A 19,032-nucleotide genomic window follows, 5' to 3' on the forward strand; every position below is an offset into this window, starting at 1 on the left:
TGTCTTCAAACAGATAACTAAACATTTTTTGGTTTTGGACACCAAGTGCAGAAAAAATATATAAAATTGTCCATTTGTACATAATAGGTGGCGCAAAAGTAATCCTCCTATCAGAAAATGTTGTAAATTTTACGATTGGCCCCGGTGAGATTAAAAAACTGCAACCAACTTCAGACTGCTGTCCCTTCTAAGCCACTCGTCCGACAGCTGTAAAATTATTCCAGTGGCAGCTCACTATATTGTTTACAAGCGTACAAAAGCATTTTGGTGAGCATTTTCCAGAAAAAAGTTATTCGTGAAGGAATTCAAGCGTGATATATTTATATTTGGCTGGAAAACCACAAGTGGCTATCGTTAGAGCACTCCAGTATTTAAATGTGAATAAATCTTTTAAGTCTCCTACCATCGCTTGTTACCACAACATCAGCAGAAATGGTTCGAAAAGTAAAGAAGCGACTTAATCGAAACCCGCGTCGCAGTGGTCGAAAAATGGCTCGTGAGCTGAACATATCGCAATATTCCATTCGGCAAATATTAAGAAATGAGCTCGGTGTAAAGCCAATTCCAAAAAGTGCAAGAACTTACACCGCAACAGAAAGAAAACAGACTCAAAAGAGCTAAAGAGTTGTTTCTCCTTGGCCGAAGGTGGTGTACTGCCGAATTTGGTTTTCTCCGATGAGAAAACATTCGTTGTCCAGCAGTTTGTAAACAAACAAAATGATCGTGTTTACTTGCCAAAGAGGTCAGCTGAAAATGTGCACCTTCGGATGGCCACCAGAATTCAAGTGCCGGCCATGGTGATGGTGTGGGGGGCCGCCATAACAGCCGATGGTCGCTCTCCGCTCGTATTAATCGGCCGTGGCATCAGAATAAATGCTGAATATTATCGCGATAATATTCTGGAGGGTGTATTATAGCCTTGGGCACACAAACATTTTGGACGCAGACCTTAGACATTCCAATAGGGCTCAGCGCCATCGCACTCAGCAAGCGCCGCCACCCAAGAATGGTTTCAAAATGACGTTCCTCGCATCATTTCCAGCTCACAATGGCCACCAAAATGTCCGGATATCAATACTTTGGATTATTGTGTCTGGAATATTATTTTGGAAAGCAAGGTTGGCCCTACAAAATACCAAAGTGTCGATCACCTCAAGCAAGCGCTTCGCCGCAGAGCAACATTCGGGCACCGTGTGACGGTTTCATTGGCCATAATTCGTGCCAAAGGTGACCTGTTCGAACAAATTTAAACTTATTCTAAAATTTGATGCTATTTCCGCCATTTTTTGCTTTCATTCAATCATTTAAACAAAAATGTAAAAGTTATGGAGTTTGACTTTGTTTTAGTTTTTTTTATCTCACCCTGTACTACAGTTGAATAATCAAAGGTCTACACAACAAATATATTCTTAGCCAGCAATTTGGAAGTTAGAAGTTTTCGTCCTTTATGGGCTTAATCAACTACTTTGACTCCATTGGCAATATGTCTAACAATACTTTTATTTTTTATTTCAGTAATTTCGATTAATTTCTTTAATAATGATGTATTTTCTTCAAAATCAATAAGTCTCCGCCATCATATCAATTCTTGAATAAACTCATGTCAAAAACCTCATTAACACTTAAAGTTAGCATTACTGTTTGTATCATGACTCTCCCCTCTCTCTCTCAAATGTCTCTGCTGCTCATAAAGCTCTTCTCTAGTGTGCGTGAATCGAAAATGAACATCGTCATAAAAACAACAGCAACAATAGAAATAAATATTCTCCCCAAGTGTGTGTGTGTGTGTGTGTGTTATAGGCTTGTAGACTTTTCTCCATTAAGATTTCCCGGACCACCTTGCCCCCCTCCCATTTAACTGTCGTTCATTCATTTATTCCATCATTTGCAGTCTTCATCATCATCATACCTGCTGACCACACATTTTTTCTTCATTGGCCATTTTCTTGTGTGGTGTGGTGGGGTTGGATGTAAATGGGAGAGTGAGTGAGCGAGGGAGAGTGTGTGCTGTTAGTTTTTTTTTGTAGTTAGTTCACCCGGTTTTCTTTTTGTTGTCATTATAAACAGTTAAAATAGAAATAAAAAAAGAAAGAAAATAATGTTAGTCTTTTACTCTATTGCCGGATACAGTTGTCAGTTGGTGGGACGGTCGTTTGGTTGATTGGGTGGTATTATGGGGTGTTGTTGGATTCGCTGGTGGTGTTTGGTAGGCTTTTTCTGTTATGTAGGTTGGTGGGTTGTTGGTATTTTGTTTTTATTTCCATTGTAAGAGAAAACACAGTCAAACTGTATTGATAGTTTTGGAAAAAGAGCCGTTGTTTTTGCACATTTAAAATGTTAAGATGCATTTTTGGTTACTCAATTTTTTTTCATCTCTTGGTTTAGCATTTTGACCGTTATTGTTATTGAAAATAAATGTAAATAATGTCAGAGATATGTGTATTTTAGTAGTGACAGTTATCAAAACCTCACTAGGCCTTTTCTTGTCAGCTAAAGGTTAAACTTTGCTGGTTTTTCATGGAGAGAGTAATAAATGACTGAAAATTCTTTTGGAGAATTTCTTGGAAAATTTCATAGAGGGCCTTTGGGCCTCTGTCATCTGATACTGAAACAGTGAAGTTGATTTTTAGATTATCCCATCCAAAACTATGCTCTTCAAAGACAAACCCCTTTTGCATTTGCTGCGGAAGTAAGAGGTGCGTCTTAATTTTGTTTAGTTGAGAGGAAAATTCGATATTTAGAATTCAGATTTTTGCCTTCAATGCAAAAGCTACGCATCGATTTTCGACTTTAAAATTTCGACCCAAAGTCGACCAAAATAACAAGTTTTTATACCCTACACCACATAGTGGTAAGGGTATTATGTCTTTGTGCATTTGTTTGTAACATGGAGAAGGAAACGAGATAGACCCATAGTTACTTTTGAGAACCTTCATAGAATCACTTTCTGAGTCGATTTATACATGTCAGTCCGTCTGTCCGTCCGTCCGTCTGTCCATGTATTCTTGTGAACAAAATGCAGGTCGCATTTATAATCCGATTGAGATGAAATTTCCCAAACAATATTTTTTGGCCCAAGGACGAACCCTATTGAAATTGGTGAGAATCGGATCAAATTTAGATAGAGCTCCCATATATATCTTCATCCGATTTCGGGTTAAATGTGCACCAAATGTCCACTATCAGTCCAAATTACCTGAATTTTGGCACACCCAACCGAGTTCGGCCTAGATGCAAGTATACCAAATTTGGAGAAAATCGGTTCAGATATAGCTATAGCTCCCATATAAATCTTTCATCCGATTTGATCTTTAAGTCCCTCACATTCCTACTATGCACTCCACAACCGTGATATTTGGTACCAGGTATTAGATGGAGCACAGAAATAGCTGTTTTAAATTTTATCGAAATCGGTTCAGATTTGGATATAGCTCCCATATATATCTTCATCCGATTTCGGGTTAATTGACCACCAAATGGCCAATATCAGCCCAAATGGCCCGAATTTTGGCACATGTGACCGAGATTAGCCTTAAAGCAAATACAACAAATTTGGAGAAAATCGGTTCAGAAACAGCTATAGCTCCCATATATATGTTTTATCCGATTTGGTGTTTAAGCTATAGCTCCCATATATATCTTCATCCGATTTCGGGTTAATTGTGCACCAAATGGCCGATATAAGTCCAAATGGACTGAATTTTAGTACATCGGACCAAATTCAGCCTAGAAGCAAGTATATCAAATTTAGTGAAAATCGGTTCAGATATAGATATAGCAACCATATATATGTTTCATCCGATTTCAGGTTAATTGTGCACTAAATAATCAATATCAGCCCAAATCACCTGAATTTTCGTACATAAGACCGAATTCAGCCTAGAAGCTAATACGTCAAATTTGGAGAAACCTGGTTCAGAGATAGCTATAGTTCGTAAAATGCACGATAGAATTAGATAGATTTTGATTTTGTACCAAATATCTCATAGAGCTCTGAAATGCCCTGTATAAACCTTTTTACGAGAGCTCTACTAAATATGCATAGTGGTGTAGGGTATCATTTCTTACTGGTTTTTTATGTATTTCACGAACAAATGGCAGGATCGATAAAAGGCGTTAAATAAAATTTAAAAATACTTTAAATGTTGTATAGAATCGATTACGAAAAATCATTGAAAACTTGAACCTCTGCAAGGATATTTTCTACATATTGCGAACACAAATTGTCAATCAAAAGCAAATTCGGTTGGAACCAATACTCCAAAAAAATCTTAAATTTGTCGGTACATTTATATGAGGCCTATAAAAAAACCTGGACCTAGTCCATTTTAAATACCAAAAGACCTACAGATCTAAATTTTTATCGTTTGGAAGATAGAGTATTTTCCACAGATGGACGGATATCCCTAAATTGAAATAGAATTTTATGCTGATCAAGAATATATATTGTGTATATTGTGGGATCTAAAATGTATATTTCGAAGGGTTACAAATGGAATGACAAACCTCATATATCCTCCATAGGTAGGGTGAAGGGTATAAAAACGCCGACACGCGGGTTTCATGTCATTGGCAAAAAAACTGGGACACGTGAATAATATTTGAGATAAAATCCTGTGGCGTGTGGCCACTAAGAGACAACCCAAAAAAAATAAATAACATTTTTTGAAGACTTATGCACCTACCCAGCGCACAATCTTTCGGCAATACAGATTGGTTCTATTTTACTTGTTAAGATTTTAACAGAATTTTTAACGGATTTTATTTTATTATTTTTTTTTTTTTTTTGAAAAATTTCAAATTCGTTCCAAGTAGTGTGGAGGGTATTCAAAGTTCGGCTCGGCCGAACTTACTGCTTGTTGACTTGTTGCTTGTTCATATATCTCTAGAGATAACGTGTTGGTGTTTTAATAATTCTATACAAAAAATCTTATTGGACCGAAGTCATGCAGAAGCGTGTCTGCATATCGATCATCTATTAAAGGATTACTGTCTCTGGAATTCCTTTTAAATTCCTTTTCAGCAAAAATAATTTTTAGATCTTTTCTATATGGAAGATCTGCAAATACTTATCCATTTATAGAGAACTTCTTTAATTCTCCTCCTCTAAAGTTGAAAAAAAAAAGCTTTGAAATATTCCGTGCTGAAATTCAATTAAGAAATTCCCTCCCTTTCTGTTAAATATTAAAGATATTCGGTATAAAAAGAAATTCTACAGTAGATTTTTGTCGGTCTTATCATCGACCTTACCTTACCATACTTTACTTCACCAAATGCTGTCACCACCCTCAGCACACCTTTAACGCTTCTTGTCACTGATATGAAAATAAAAACTTGACATTTTTCTATTTTATCTTCTGAACCAAAAAAAAAAAAAAATAAATAAATATTCTACAGAATTTTTTTGCGCTATTTCAAACTGATAACCGTTCACAAAAATGGATAACAAAAATTATCTCCTTTTTTTCCAAGTGTTAGTCGGATTTTTTAGTTATATTTTAACATTTGTCAATGTCTCCCTCACTCTCTGTGAATGGGTTAAATATTCGCCATAACAAAACCCCCCACCCATCCCTTCTTCTGCTAACGGTTCTAATCAAGTGTACGTGTGTACATTTATACATACACTAGGCATCTCTTACATATAATATGCATCTTTGCTGTGTAAATTTTTATACCCTACACCACATAGTGGTAAGGGTATCATGTCTTTGTGTATTTGTTTGTAACATGGAGAAGGAAGCGAGATAGACCCATAGTTACTTTTGAGAATCTCCATAGAATCACTTTCTGAGTTGATTTATGCATGTCCGTCCGTCTGTCCGTCCATCCGTCTGGCCATGTATTCTTGTGAACAAAATGCAGGTCACATTTATTATCCGATTGAGATGAAATTTTGCACAAATCATTTGTTTGGTCTAAGGACGAACTCTATTGAAATTGGAGATAATCGGTAAAAATTTAGATTTGGCTCCCATATATAACTTCGTCCGATTTACCTTTTTTTGTGCACAAAACGTATAATATCAGCCCGAATAGTATGGAATTTTGCACGTACAAACAAATTAGTCCTGAAAATAAGTATGCCAAATTTGATCGAAATCGGTTCAGATATAGCTATAGCTCCCATATATATATATTGGGATTTGTTATTTTTGTTCTCCGCAGTCGTAATATGCACTCTGTAACAACAATATTTGGAGAAATATATCAAATGCAGCTCAGAAATATCTTTGCCAAATTTTATCGAGATCGGTTCAGATTTGGATATAGCTCCCATATATTACTTCGTCCGATTTACTTTTTATTGTGCACCAAACGTGTAATATCAGCCCGAATAGTATGTAATTTTGCACATACAATCAAATTAGGCCTGAAAATGAGTATGCCAAATTTGATCGAAATCGGTTCAGATATAGCTATAGCTCCCATATATATATTGTTCATCCGATTTGTTATTTTTGTCCTCCGCAGTCGTAATATGCACTCCGTAACAACGATATTCAGGGAAATATATCAAATACAGCTCAGAAATATCTTTGCCAAATTTTATCGAGATCGGTTCAGATTTGGATATAGCTCTCATATATAACTTCGTCCGATTTACCTTTTTTTGTGCACCAAACGTCTAATATTTGTCCAAATGGGATGGAATTTGGCACATACGATCGAATTGAGTCTAGAAGGTAGTATGCCAAATTTGGTGAAAATCGGTTCAGATATAGCTAGAGCTCCCATATATACTGTTCATCCGATTTGTTATATTTGTTACCCACAGCCCTAATATGCACTCCGTAACAACGATATTCAGGGAAATATATCAAATACAGCTCAGAAATACCTTGGCTAAATTTTATCGAAATCGGTTCCGATTTGGATATAGCTCCCATATATAAGCTCGTCCGATTTACATTTTATTGTGCACCAAACGTTTAATATTTGCCCAAATGGGATGGAATTTGGCACTTACGACCGCACTCTGTAACAACAATATTTGGAGAATTATATCAAATGTAGCTCAGAAATATCTTTGCCAAATTTTATCGAGATCGGTTCAGATTTGGATATAGCTCCCATATATAACTTCGTCCGATTTACTTTTTATTGTGCACCAAACGTGTAATATCAGCCCGAATAGTATGGAATTTTGCACATACAATCAAATTAGGCCTGAAAATGAGTATGCCAAATTTGATCGAAATCGGTTCAGATATAACTATAGCTCCCATATATATTGTTCATCCGATTTGTTATTTTTATCCTCCGCAGCCGTAATATGCACTCCGTAACAACGATATTCAGGGAAATATATGAAATACAGCTCAGAAATATCTTTGCCAAATTTTATCGAGATCGGTTCATATTTGGATATAGCTCCCATATATAACTTCGTCCGATTTACCTTTTATTGTGCACCAAACGTCTAATATTTGTCCAAATGGGATGGAATTTGGCACATACGATCGAATTGAGTCTAGAAGCTAGTATGCCAAATTTGGTGAAGATCGGTTCAGATATAGCTATAGCTCCCATATATATTGTTCATCCGATTTGTTATATTTGTCCTCCGCAGCCGTAATATGCACTCCGTAACAACGATATTCAGGGAAATGTATCAAATACAGCTCAGAAATATCTTTGCCAAATTTTATCGAGATCGGTTCAGATTTGGATATGGCTCCCATATATATCTTTATCTTTTATCCGAATTTAAAGGATACAAATGCTTCGGCATATTTAGTCCTTTGAATTTTAAATTTTAATTATAACTTTTAATTGTTATGTGGCGCTCTACGAAATTAGCAAAGGTGATGTAGGGTATCATAAAGTCGGCCCCGCGCGACTTTAGGACTTTCTTTACTGGTTTTTAATAACAAACCTATGATAAATTAAACAATTCAATGTTAATATTTAACATTTATACAGTCATATCATGACGGTGTGAGTGTGTGTATGAGCGGGAGTATCTCTTTCTGTGTGTATGTGTGGCTTTGTAATATCGTTTGTTCTTATTGCGTATCTCCATAGCCCGGCCATCCATTTAAGTTGTTTTATTCTGTTGACTTACTTGGTCTTATCTTTTTCTACCTCGACTTCTCCTTACCCGCCCCAAGCAAGTATCATCTTTTGCCATCTCCACCACCCTCATCATTCGCATCTCGGTGCAATGAAACATTGAATAATAACAAGTTAAATAAATTTACATGTTTATTTAGCTGTTGTCAGTTTTTTTTTTTTGCATTTTTTTTTCATTTTGAATATTTGTTAAAAGTACCACCTACGGTGCTGATGGGGTTTCGGTTTGAAAATCGTTTTCGCCGTCTTCGCAATGTTCCTCTTCTTATTCTGAGTTGTCTCCTGTCTCTTTAGTGTCAGTTAGTGTTTGAATATCAACTCTCTGAAATTGCATATTCAAATATTTAGATGATTTCAAGAGCAGCCAAAATACACTGTTCTACAGGGGATTTAATAATTTTGTATACCCTCAGACCTGCAGGGAAGGAGTATCATTTGATGTGGCCAAAACGTGCCACCTCGAAATAATTGCTTAAAACCCTGGGTCTATTTGGAATAAATCTGTCTCACAACATTTGGAGTCGTTCTAGGGCGGTGTCGTCCGTCCGTCCCTCTATCTGTCGGCTGAAGATAACTCTCGAAGAGAGTATCCGATTTAGTCCAAACTTGATACGTCGTAATATTATTATCAACTTTAGATTGAATTCGAAGATGGACAATATGGGTCCATTTCCTCTGGTACTTTCACAACCCCTCCACCCCCCAAAAAAGGTCAACATTTTCTACGAAAATAATTAACCTTATAGAACAAGCAACGATCATCCAATTTTGTGCAAAATTTGCAAAACCTAAAATTATTATCAGTACTAAGTTAGGTGTGAAAATGGACAATATCGGTCCACACCTGTGCAGGTACCTCCCACACAAAGGTTCGACATTTTGAATAATTATGACTCTTATAAGATATGAAATACGTTTCCGATTCTCTTTAAATTTCAAACATTTCAATCTTTCTACTAGCACAAGATATGCTCTGAAGATGGGATATATCGGACCACTTCTTCTGGTACCTCTCCCACAAAGGGTCAAAATTTCGAATATCCATGAAGTCTATAAAACTCGAAATTAACATTCGATTCCAATCCAGACTTGATACCTCTCAATATTTCCATCAACACAAGATCTGTCATAAAGATGTTAGAGATTGGACCATTCCTTCTGGTACCTCCCCCACAAAGGGTCAAAGTTTTGAATAACTAAAACGATTATAAAATCCGTAAAAAGCATTCGGTTCTCCTCATATTTCGCACATCCCATTATTTCTACTAACACAATATCTGCATTGAAGATGGGATATATCGGTCCACTCCTTCTGGTACCTCTCCCACAAAGGGTCATAATTTTGAATATCCATGGAGTTCATAAAACGCGAAATTAACATTCGATTCCATTCAGACTTGGCACATCTCAATATTTCTATCAACACAAGATCTGTTATAACGATGGTAGAGATTGGACCAATCCTTCTGGGACCTCCCCCACAAAGGGTAAAAGTTTTGAATAACCAAAACGATTATAAAATCCAAAATAAGCATTCGGTTCTGCTCATATTTCACACATCGCATTATTTCTACTAACACAAGATCTGCTGTGAAGATGGGATATATCGCGCCACTCCTTCTGGTACCTCCCCCACAGAGGGTAAAATTTTTGAATATCTATGAAGTCCTTAAAACGCAAAATTAACATCCGATTCCAATCCAGATTTGATACCTCTCAATATTTCCATCAACACAAGATCTGTTATAACGATGGTAGAGATTGGACCATTCCTTCTGTTACCCCCCACATAGGGTTAAAGATTTCGTCACTAGCTGAGGATAAATTTTCGGGTCGGAAAAAAAGACTGATACTTCTTAACTCGTTTTTTTACATTTCAATTTAATTTGGTAGACCAGTGTATTCGTCCTCCCGTCTATGTCATGAACACTCACACATATATATGTATGTTAAAATTGGTATAGGTAAAACAAAAACCGCCGAACTTCCGGTTAGCACAAGAAAAACCTCTTCAACATTTGTTCGTCTCCTTCATATTGTCTGTCTGTCTGACGTCAAACCTCGACTTTGGTGGTAGGTACTGCATCCATTATTCATTCTAAGACATTAGAAATCCATAATAATTTTGCGTATTTTACCGGATGCCATCTTCTTCGATAGGGAATACAGAATTGTTATTCAATTGATTTGAGTTTTATCACTGATTGCAGCAAACTAATGACCCTGTATGCGAAATAACAGAAAGACGTAAAAATGTGATCCAAAGATAAAAAATAATGGGGTTCCTCTAAGGGTTTTCTTCCACGATTGTCCGTGAAAATTTATTTTTCGAATATCCACGAGTGTGGTCTTGATATCCTTCAATTAAAACATCTTTAAATTATCCAGCAATAGGGTCCTGATCATCCTTTAAAAAAGAACGACTATGGACTTTATTGTTCCTGAAAATATTCTTTAAAAATCCATGAGTCTCGTTTGGAGGGTCCTTGAAAAAATATTCTTTAGGGACCATCCTGAATCAAAAAAAAAAAAAAAAAAAAAACATTTTGGATCTGATAATTCTTTTTTTAAGAACCTCACAACCACGGTATTTTCTTAATATTTTATGAAATTTCAGGTGCACAACTTAAAATAAATATGTCTTAAAATTACAAGTATTTGGAGATCTTAAAAAACAAATCTTAAATATCCTCCAAAAATATTCTTAGAAAATTTACGAAATCGATTGTCCAATTTTTTTTTTAAACTCAACAATTTCTTGTTTTTAGCAATCTGAAATAATCCACACATATGTCCCTGGTGGTCCTTGTAAACAATTTTCTTTGTTGTTGTTGTTGTTTGATTATGTCCTTGAAAAAAACAAAAACTCCAGGGATATGAGCCTTATACAGGGTGAGAAAAAAAAAACCTGCAACAAAGACATACGCCATAATTTTTACATTTTTTGTTTGAAAGCAAAAAATGTCGGAAATGCATCAAATTTTAGAATAAGTTCACATTTGTTCGAATTGTTCACCTTTGGCACGAATTATGACCAATGAAACCGTCATTCGCTGGCCGAATGTTGCTCTGCGGTATTTTGGCCCATTCTCGGCAAAGCGCTTGCTTGAAGTGATCGACACTTTGGTATTTTTTAGAGCCAACCTTGCTTTCCAAAAACTCCAGACACAATAGTCCAACGGACAACCTCCAGAATATTTTCGCGATAATATTCGGCATTTATTCTGATGCCACGGTCGATTAATACGAGCGAAGAGCGACCACTGCGACTCGGCTTTCTGTCAAGACGCTTCTTTACTTTTCGAACCATTTCTGCTGATGTTGCTGTTTTCTTCCGTAGCTTTCTTGGAAATGTAGCTAAAATCATCAAAATAACGAATATAGAAAGGTATCGTTATATGAGGGGGATGTACGATATCCTGGACCTATATAGACAATACTCTTCCCGGGGGTAAAGTACTCAGAAGGAAGTCATTTTGTGAATTTTGCAGACAATGTCATTGAAAAGTTTGGCTACAATCATCAAAATACCGAATATCGGGCGGTACCGTTATATGGGGGCTATACGTTATAGTGGACCGATATAGCCCATCTTCGAACTTGCCCTGCCTGCAGACAAAATACTGATCTGTGCAAAATTTTAGATTCCTATCTTTATTCATTTTGACTCTAGCGTGATTAAAATAGATGGTCGGACAGATGAATGGACAGACAAAGCTAAATCGTTTTAGAATTTTACGCTGAAAATTATAAGATAAAATTATTATTTCGATGAGTTACAAACGGAATGATGAACTTAATATACCCTCCATACTATGTTTGGTGGAGGGTATAAATATGGAGGTGGGCCCAACACTCAATACTGCTTATTTTATTTTTCAATGTTTTTTTTTACCTCATGTTGGAGGGTATTAAAAGTTTGGCCTGGCCTACCATTTTTTGCTTGTTAAGTTCAGCATTAGTTCATGCATTTTTATTTTTTTTTAACAAATCTTAATTTTTTTTTTTAAATCCTTAAAAATTTTTTCCTTGGGAAAATATATTTTAGGAGATCTTGTGGAAATATTAATTCTTGAAAAAATTAAAATTTTCTATTTTACTTTGCTATTGCTTCCCACAATGGGTTAAGATTTCTTAAGCAAATCTGGTCGTTAATAATTTTTTTTTTTTTTTTTTTTTTTTTTTTTTTTTTTTTTTTTTTTTTTTGTAAAAATCAGTTAATTTATTGTCCACACCAGCCAACTGCCGCCATGGCATATATTTATTTGCCCACCGTTGTTGTTGTTGCATTTTTGTTTTGTTTTTTTATTTTTTTTTGTTTCATAGAATGTGTGTGTAGGTTTTTGTAGAAACATGTTTTTCATCCCATTATTGTAATGGTTGTTGTTGTTGTTGTTGGTGTTGCTGCTGCTGTCGTCATATTCATTGTCGTCGGGCTCCCAGTAAACAATTTTTTCCGACTGCTCTGATTTTAGATTTTTTTCCGAAATTTCTGACGTTTTTTTCAGAAATTTCTGATAGAAATTGGTCCGATTTTCTAAACGTTTTTTTTTAGAATTTCTGCACATTTTCCTGTGTTTTTAAGCGAAAAAAACTCGAAAAATGTACAAACGGAGAGAGTAGATTGTCTATTGCTCTGGCATATTTTCTCCCACATGTAAACGGATGGTAGTGGTTTGACACATTCTCTCCCATAGTAGTTGTTGTTGTGATCATTCATTTCAAGATCTCAACAACAACAAAGCGCAAAGCAAAAATGCTATTTGTTATTGTTATTGTGAACAGTTAGATTTTCCGTTGTAAAAATGTGCGTTTTGTTGTTGTTGTGAATCAGCCTCTTTCTCTTTCGTTCCCAAAAAAATATGATGGAAAATTTTATTCCGAATTTTCTTTCGAATTCTGACCGATTTCTTTTAGAAAATCTGAATATTCCGCCGAATTTCCAGACGAATTCTGCCCGATTTCTTTCAGAAATTCTGAGTTGTCCTCCGAATCTTTTCCGAAAATCTAATTTTTTCTCCTATTTTTTCAAGAATTTTCACCGAATTCGGACCGAATTCGTCCAGAAAATCTAATATTTTTTCAGATTTTTTTCAGAAAATCTTTCCAAATTCGGTGACCACGTCCATACAACTTTCGTACCGAAATCGGAAGGAATTCGGAATCAGAATCGGACATTTTTTCTGAGATTCTGACAGAAATCGGACCGAATTCGGCAAAAATTGTTTACTGGGCTGTTCACACATCCATAGCCGCTACGGTCACCAACACCTTTTCTTTTGATTTAGAATGTAAGATTGCTTATTTTTTTTCCTATAATATTTGAATGATCGATTTTGTTGGATGGATGAATGGCTGACTGGCTTTCTGGCTGACTGGCCGGATGGCTGGTAGGCCGGTTGGTTGTTTAGCTGACTGCTTGTTTGATTTTTTGGATTTTGATTCATATCGCATTTTCATTCCAACACTATACAAAAAATGAATGATTTGTTTGAAATATACCTCCTACTTCTCCATGTCTATGCTCTTCCCACCCCTCCCCTCTCTCTCCTCTCCTCATCGCTTAATTGTGAATCAATAGAAATAATTTGCATTTCTGCTTTTTCAGAATTTGGCTCTGACGACAACACAACACAACACCAAGAAAGCCGATAGAGCATTATTGTTTGAGGTGATAAAAAAGCAAACGAAGCTAACTAATAAAATAAACAAGAAAAACAAAAGGCCAAGAAATATAGTCATCATCTCATTGGCCACATCTTCAAAGGAGAGAGAGAGTGAGAGAGAGAGCAAGGAAACCGAAATAAATTTCCAATTGATTGCTGTTGTCGTCGTCATCTCTGTCACGAGGAGGAGGAAACAAAACCGTTCACTACCAAAGTAAATTCTCAGAGCAAGTGGCAGTAGCTCTTCTTGTCATCAATTCCATCCAACTCTCCATCGTCATCATCATCGTCAGCAACAACAATAAAAAAACACCTGCTCGTTTCATTTGGTGCTAATTTATGCTCTATGAATGTTCTTCAATGAGTACCAAGAGGAAATAGAGAAAGTTACACAAAGAGATAGAGAGAGAGAGAGTAAATGCAACATACTGAGAATTAATTGCCTAGGTGAAGGAGAGGAGTTAGTTTGAACAACGTGCCATCAAATCCATCAAATTTAATTGAAACGAAGACAGAAAAAGTCAAGTGAAAAAAACCATGGAAGCTTAGCAAACGCAGCGAATTATCAACAACAACAACAATCAGCAGCACTAGCAACAATAATAAAAACAACACGGAACGGATCGAGCGAGCAACCGATCGATCGACAACCGAACATTCAGCCAGCCAGTCAGTCAGTCAGCCAAACAATCAACCCAACCATCATTTCAAACAAAATCTAACACGCACCAACGACGCAACAGCAGCAACAACAACAAATACATGTAATCAAATGCAATCCCTCCATTAAATGCACTACTACAACAGCAACAGTAACAACAACAACTACTACTACTACTTCACAACAGTAAACCTACAACTACAACAATTCATCATTGCAATAATAAACAACAGCAGCAACAACAAAAACAACAACACCAGCAAAGAGAGAGGTATGCATGCATGCTAATTGTGCAATTGTTGGCCATTACAACACAACGACGATATGCAACACACACGCACACACATATCACAATCACACACAATCTCTGGGTTTCACTGCACTTTATTGTTTTGTTAGCAGTCAGCCAGCCAGCCAGCTAGCTAGCAACAGCTGCTGCTGCAACAACCACGATATCAGTGTGATAAGTCTCCATGGAGTATACGGATTAAATGTGTGAGATTACAGAGACAGCCAGGGCAAAAGATATGAAAAAAGCGACCTCTCCCCGAGTGCCACAAAGATAACATAGTTGTTATTTGATTAGGTCCTGTGGGTGACATAAATAAATCTTTGGAATAGATATGGGTTTGAATATTTTGTAATTAGAATGCGGAAATAAGATAACCTCTGTATATAGATTAGCTGCAGGTCAAAAGGTATTTTTTATAGAGATGAAAGGAATACCTCCAAAGAGGGGACTTGGTAAATGTTCAACATTTCTACAGTAGCAGGTCTTAAAGAGAAGTTCTTCAGTTACGGAAGACTTTTTACACAGGTCAATAAATTATAGAATACCCCTTTAGCGATATAATGTACATGCAGATCAAATTTTTCCAGTCGAAAAAGACTAGATGAGGAACGTCTGCCCATAGAATATTTTTTGGAGGTCATTTGTATATAGAATCCCTATTTATCCTCCGATATACTATGTAGGGTATATTAACTTTGTAACTCCTTCAGATACTCATGCTAAACCCTACAAATTAGTGTAAAATTGTACAGGGTTGCCCATATTCGACGGACCCATCTGGCAACGCCATAACTTTTGACAGAGATGTCACATCGCTTAATGACATACAGCGTTTGAAGCGTCAGTCCAAGCAGATTTTTACCATGAACCAATACACGCCACGTGAGCGCTCTGAAATAGTTGAAATTTACAAGAAGTCAATTGTGAAAACTCAACGTGCTTTTAAAACATTAAAAAATGAGAGAAGTGCGCCTTCTAAGAACACCATTAAGCGTTTATACGAAAAATTTTCGACTGGTAAGGCTCTTTCTAATCCGAAGAGGCCATATAAAAGTCGACCAAGGCGATCGGCCGAGAATATCGCTGCCGTACGAGCCAGTGTTGAGAGGTCCCCAAGAACATCCCAAAAACGCCGTTCTCAGCAGTTGGGCATGGCTCGGTCCACTTTACAACGGATTATTCCCATTGATTTGCATTTGTTCCCGTACAAAATTTAATTGACGCAAAGAAAGTTGCCTGCGGACAAGCCTCGTCGATTGGAATGGGCCCAAAGGTCCGTCGAATATGGGCAACCCTGTATGTCGATGTAGCTATCGTTCGAACGAATTGATATAAGTAGGCATGTTAAGTTCGTACATTTGCATAAAACCCCATTTAAAGTAACCTCTCGATATTCGATATTTTAGGAATTTAAGCCACATTTTGTAACGGAATAGCTTAAAATTCGTTTCGTGGAGTTCTTAATGGATTCTATCTCTTGTGGCGGGACATTGTCTATATAAATCCAAGTTTTCCTGTAGCCCCCATTCCTCCAGATATTCGGTATTCTGGCGATTTAAAACACATCAAACAGAAGTGTTTTAAATTCGATAATTAGAGATCGTAATGCGTTCTACAGCCTTATGAAAAGATGACTTTTTTGCGGGGTTTGTTATATTGAGTTTGTAATGGGATCAATCTCCTGCGACAATAGTCTTCTTGAATAGATCCATATTTTCTTATGTTCCCCATAAAGTAGTACCTCTGAATATTTGAGCCTCATTTTTGGTATTTCAATCTGGCGATTAGTAAAATCTTCTCTAGCCGGAAATTGGTTTCTCATTTTGTTGCAGCCTTTTGGAGGGCAAAATAGTTCGGACCAGTGGAATTTAATTTGTTACGTTTTTAGATAAACCCCCCCCCCAATTAAGGCTTCCTGAATATAGAAATCATTTTAAAGATCTCATGGAATAATTAATACAGTCAAGACCTGCCTCATCGAAATAACGGTTTTAGACCCTAAGTCTCTTTGGTTCAAATCCGTTTCCGGACATTTGGATTCGATTTAGCGATGTCCTCCGTCCGTCTGTCTGGCTGGCTGGTGCACTCGAAGGGAGTATTCGATTTGATCCAAACTTGGAACATTGTAATATTATTGTCAAACTTAGATCGAGTTCGGAGATGACCGATATCGGTGCACTCCTTCTGGTACCTCTCCCATAAAATGTCGACATTTTCAAAAAATATATTTTCTGCACAGAAAGAGAAAGGATAATTCGATTTTGCTCCAACTTTGAAAATCCTAATATTTACCTCAGTGCTAGGTCAGGTGCGAAAATAGACAATATCGGTCCACTCCCTCCATTACCTCCCCCACAAAGGCTCAAAATTTTGAATAATTATAATTCTTATAAAATGTGATGTTAGAGTCCAAATCACTTCAAATTACACATATCACAATATATTTATTACCCCCAAGGTCTGGTGTGAAGATGGAATATATCGGTCTACACCTTCTGGTACCTCCCCCACAAAAGGTCAAAATTTTAAATATTCATGAAGCTCATAAAACACGAAATTAATATCCGATTCCCCTCAGAATTGGCACATCTTAATATTTGCATCAACATAAGATCTGTTAAAAAGATGGTAGAGATCGCACCATTTCTTCTAGTACCTCCCACACAAAGGGTCAAAGTTTTAAATAACTAAAACGATCATAAAATCCCAAATATGCTTCCGGTTGTCTTCAAATTACACACATTAAAATATTTTTATTAAGACATCGTCTGGTGTGGAGATGGGATATATCGGTCCACTCCTTCTGGTACCTCCCCCACAAAGGGTCGAAATTTTGAGTACCAATGAAGTTCATAAAACGCGAAATTAAAACATCCGATTCCATTCAGACTTGGCACATCTCAATATTTCCATCAACATAAGATCTGTTAAAAAGATGGTAGAGATCGGACCACTTCTTCTAGTACCTCCCACACAAAGGGTCAAAGTTTTGAATAACTAAAACGATCATAAAATCCCAAATAAGCATCCGGTTGTCTTCAAATTACAGTCCACTCCTTCTGGTACCTCCCCCACAAAATGGTCAAAAATTTGAATATCCATGAAGGTCATAAAACGCGAAATTAACATCCGATTCCATTCAGAATTGGCATATCTAAATATTTCCATCAATACAAGTTCTGTTATAAAGATGGCAGAGATCGGACCAATCCTTCTGGCACCTCCCCCACAAAGGGTCAAAGTTTTAACTAACCAAAACGTTTATAAAACCCGAAATAAGCATCAGGTTCTCTTTATTTTTCACACATACAAACATTTTTGCTAACACAAGATCTGGTGTACCCCTTCTGGTACCTCACCCACAAAGGCCACTGCAGTATCAGATAACTGAGCTAAGGATGGGAGGGATAACAGTTTTTCTGACTATTGTAGACTATGTGAAGATGAAGAAGAGGTCGAGATGATTGAACATCTACTATGTAGATGGTCCCATGTTATCAAACAGGATACATAGGCTACTCGAGATGTAAAATCGGACGGTCTTTTAGACATAGTTCCATCATCATCATCATCTATTGGCTGGCTAAAAGTATCAACTGGTGGCTAGACAAAGCAGCCTACTGCTAAAACGCTCCTAAAACCATTCTTTTTTCACTGCTATGTCTTCCGTTTTCTTTCCACCACTAATTATTCCTTCCAAGGATGAACACAATGGCACAAAGGTCTCTACGTAAGACAGCTGTCGATAACTGTTTAGCTGCGGCGCATTTTTAAACCAAACCAACCAATCTAGGATATGTCAGGTTGGGTTTCAGGATGTCCAGCTACACTTGAGTCGGTAGGTAGCTGCTTTATTCGGTCCACATTGTGTTCATCCTAAGAAGAATTAGTTATGATTGGAAAAATATAAATTGAGAAAGAACGGCTTACCTGGATGATAATGGGATCTACGTTTGCGAGGAGATCGTTAAATTGCCTATCCCTCACATACCAAACAGTCTATGTCTTTTGCTTGACAACGTGGGACATCTGTATCTGTAGGTCTTCAATCGTCTCACAAAGTTGACGGTGGTCTGGACCACTGTTATGCCATTGTGAAGGTAAATTACCTGATACTGCAGTGACCAGTCAATAAACCTTCTGCAATTCCTAGACTTGCTAATTGATAAAAGGCAACAGGAACTTCTCGAAAAATATCCGGCCAGATAAGCTTCGATAAAAGCGGTTTCCAAGTTTCATATTCTACCAGCTTTTACTCGATAAGAACATTTTTGAAGCAGCTTCCAGAATATTTTGTGATTTTTATATCCTCCACCATACTATGGAGGGTATATTAA

General features: G+C 36.8%; 1 protein-coding gene across 7 annotated transcripts in view; it reads left to right on the forward strand.

Moving 5' to 3' along the window:
* LOC101895846 (serine/threonine-protein phosphatase 2A 56 kDa regulatory subunit epsilon isoform) overlaps positions 1–19,032 on the forward strand; it is a 51,840-nt gene that overhangs the window by 22,632 nt on the left and 10,176 nt on the right. For 5 of the 7 annotated variants that reach the window (XM_020037445.2, XM_020037447.2, XM_020037446.2 and 2 more), the window contains one exon: positions 13,685–14,674. The exons of the other annotated variants lie outside the window; for them this stretch is intronic. The gene's annotated coding sequence lies outside the window, so the exon portion shown is untranslated. The remainder of the gene's footprint in view (positions 1–13,684; positions 14,675–19,032) is intronic. 7 annotated transcript variants of the gene reach the window in all.

Source organism: Musca domestica, unplaced genomic scaffold, assembly GCF_030504385.1.
Source record: "Musca domestica strain aabys unplaced genomic scaffold, Musca_domestica.polishedcontigs.V.1.1 1, whole genome shotgun sequence".
NCBI classification, from domain to species: Eukaryota; Metazoa; Arthropoda; class Insecta; order Diptera; family Muscidae; genus Musca; species Musca domestica.